The sequence below is a fragment of the Dendrobium catenatum genome, unplaced genomic scaffold (assembly GCF_001605985.2).
Source record: "Dendrobium catenatum unplaced genomic scaffold, ASM160598v2 original_scaffold_50655, whole genome shotgun sequence".
Taxonomy (NCBI): Eukaryota; Viridiplantae; Streptophyta; class Magnoliopsida; order Asparagales; family Orchidaceae; genus Dendrobium; species Dendrobium catenatum.
In genome coordinates, this window is record NW_021369109.1 from 84298 (window position 1) to 87414 (window position 3117).

Here is a 3117-nt window from a genome sequence, read left to right on the forward strand (position 1 = left end):
TAAAATTATGTTTTATATATTAAATTCCCAGTGAAACTAAGATATTTTAGTTATGTTGTGTAGAAAAAAATATAGGAAAGACATAAAATTTTAAATATCATACAGCGTCATGACGTCAGACACAGTACCACATTGACGCCATCATTGACACCACTATGGTAGCGCATAGTCTCTGTTCGATAGCATCGCGGCATCAAAGCAGTCAGTGCTGCAAAGCCTAGTCTCTGTTTGCACAGCACCATGACACCACATTGATGTCGCATCGCTCAACCATTAGCAGCACCACAGCGCTATAGTTGTAAAAGGCCATAACACAATTTGTAAGCGAAGTAACACGTCGATTCATTAAACAGTGGGCCCACAACAACAAGCGCCACAACGCGAGTGTCTAGAGCGCCGCAACGCCAAAGTCCATTTTTTATGTTTTCTATAAATAGTTCATTTGTAATGTTAGTAAGGGAGTTCAATCACTTAGTTAATTTTAATCTTCAAAATGCTTCTCTGTAATTTCCATAAGATATTTTAGGGAACACTAGATTCACTTCATAAGAGTTATTAGTCAATATTTGTGAAAGTAATTATGTAAGTTCAATGAGGAGTTTAGAGGAGATCATTGAACCTATCAGTGATATTTTTTCTTCTATATTTTCTTCCTTTTGTACAATTGATAAAAATGAGTTTGCTTCACTTATTTTTTGTGTTTTCCTAAACTCTCTAGTTTTGGATTGATGATGAAAAAGGAATATGGAGTATTAATAAATTTTCTTTATCAATAATTTAATGATGTTTTCAGTATAGCAGGTCTTCATTAAATGCAAACAGTGGCCATATTTGTAGTTATATCAGGTGCAATGTGGAGCCTCGTAATAGGAAAACAAGCACAACCATGCATATTGGATTGGTATGATGCAAACATAAGCATAATGTTTTATATATATCAAATTTATTGAGATGAATTATAATGAGGGGGTTTTAATAATACATGCTTTACTTACTCTTCTAAAATTTTCATTGGGTGACAGACTATGGGAGTTTAGATTGATATTAAGGTTGGATGGTTTAATCTATCATTTATTTCTTCATGCTCGACTAAGGGGTTGGTAATGCATATGCTCTGAATATCATCAATATAAAAGAGAATCATTATGAAACATATTGTATTTACATTTCGTCATTTAAAAAAATTTATCTAAATAGTGTTTCATTTAAATTTTTTATTGATTTTAAACTAAGTGATTTAATCTTCACCAAAACTTATTTTTATTTAGTAGGATAATTATTGTAATTGTAGTAGACAGTACTAATATTTACAAGTAAACATTCTTCCTCATGGAATAAATACTCTACTCTTTCACCATATTACTTAATTCAGCTCGTATACTTGTGTATATTAAGTAGGGGTTTTTATAAATTTTATATCAAAGAAAGCCGAAGCATTGTTTAGGGATTGATATAGTCATAATTCTTCAGGTTACTCCTCTGCCCCCATCAAGTATTTTTTTTTGTCATTGTCAAGGAAGAATTTCCTTTATTTGCAAAATTTATTATATTATTGAATCAATTGCATAATTAGTCATGCTATATTATTTTATTCTTTTATTTTATTAATAGATTGCATAATTGTGATTGCATGCTTAGAAGCCATATAAAAAAAACCATTGCTAAATTTTGATTCAAAAATTGAGAGAACACTATCTAAAATTAGAACCACAAAAAAAGATTTTGAAAATGACTGACTCTATTCAAGACTTAAATTATTTTAGACCTCTTATGGATTTTGCCAACTCTATGATAGACGGAATTCATCAGAGCATAAATAGACATATCATCCAAGCTAATAACTTTGAATTAAAACCTACATTTATTCTGATAGGATAAAATTCTCAGTTTGGAGGAAGTCCTATTGAATATAATAACATGTATTTAACTAATTTCTTAAAATTTTGTGCAATATTTAAATACAATGGTGCTAGTGATGATGCCATTAGATTTAGATTATTCCCATTTTTTCTAAGAAATAAGACAAAAATATGGTTAAATTTATCACCCCTATGCTCTATTACAACATGGAATATGTTGGCCTACAAATTTCTCGAAAAGTATTTCCCACCTTCTAAGACTGTCAAACTTAGAAATGATATTTCTTCTTTTATTCAGTTAGAAAGAGGATCTATTTATGAGAGTTGTGAGAGATTCAAGGAGATGCTTAAAAAGTTCCCACACCATGCCTTACCTGACTGGGTGATATTTTAAACTTTTAATAATGGATTGATAGGATCTCTTGAAGCCATAATTAATATTGTAGCTGGAGGTTCTTTGATGTCAAAGTCTTTTGAGGATGCTTATGAATTAATTGAGAAAATGAAAATAAATAATTTCCAATGGCCTGTTGATAGGATGAATCCTAAGAATAGCAGGAGTCTATAAAATAATTCTTTATCCATTTTGACTGCACAAGTCGCAGCAATATCAAAGAAGTTGAGCACTTTAAGCTTAAATTTTGACTCATGTTTACATTTGGAAGATAAAAGCTCAATGGAAAAGAATGATATCCAAGAGATTGAAAATATAAATGTAATTGAAAGAGAAAATAATGCTTATTCAAATACACAATCCAAGTTGGAGGAATAACCTCAATTTTAGTTTGTTAAATAATAATGATGGAAATCTATAGAATTATGGTCAAAATAACGAGGAGCAAATAAGAATAATCAAAATCAAGCTAATAATAATCCAAGGCTAGCTTATCCTCCTAAGTTTAATCAACACAACCAGTTTGGGACTAGAAATACATTATTAGAAGATGTGATTATGCAATTGGGAACTAAATTACAAAACCAAACTTCTTCAATTAAAAACTTGGAAACTCAATTAAATTAGCTTGCGATTTTTGTGAGTAGTAGGCCCATAGGATACGTACCTAGTAATATTGAAGTTTATCCTAAAAAGAAGGAAAGAGATACCATGGGAACCAATTGAAGAGTAACAATCATCCATCTTAGCCAATTGGAAAATCTGGGCAAGTCTAGCTGAAGATTATAAACAAGCGCTGCTTCAGAGAGGTCACCCATGTATGTGTTATACTAGTATCCATTATGTTATAAATATTATGTCATA

The 3117-nt window shown here is 30.6% G+C and overlaps 1 non-coding gene across 1 annotated transcript; it reads right to left on the minus strand.

Moving 5' to 3' along the window:
- Positions 1-2124: 2124 nt before the first annotated feature.
- On the minus strand, positions 2125-2231 carry LOC114578492. Its single transcript, XR_003699510.1, has one exon. It is a non-coding gene; the product is annotated as a small nucleolar RNA R71 (small nucleolar RNA).
- Between the last annotated feature and the right edge of the window lie 886 nt (positions 2232-3117).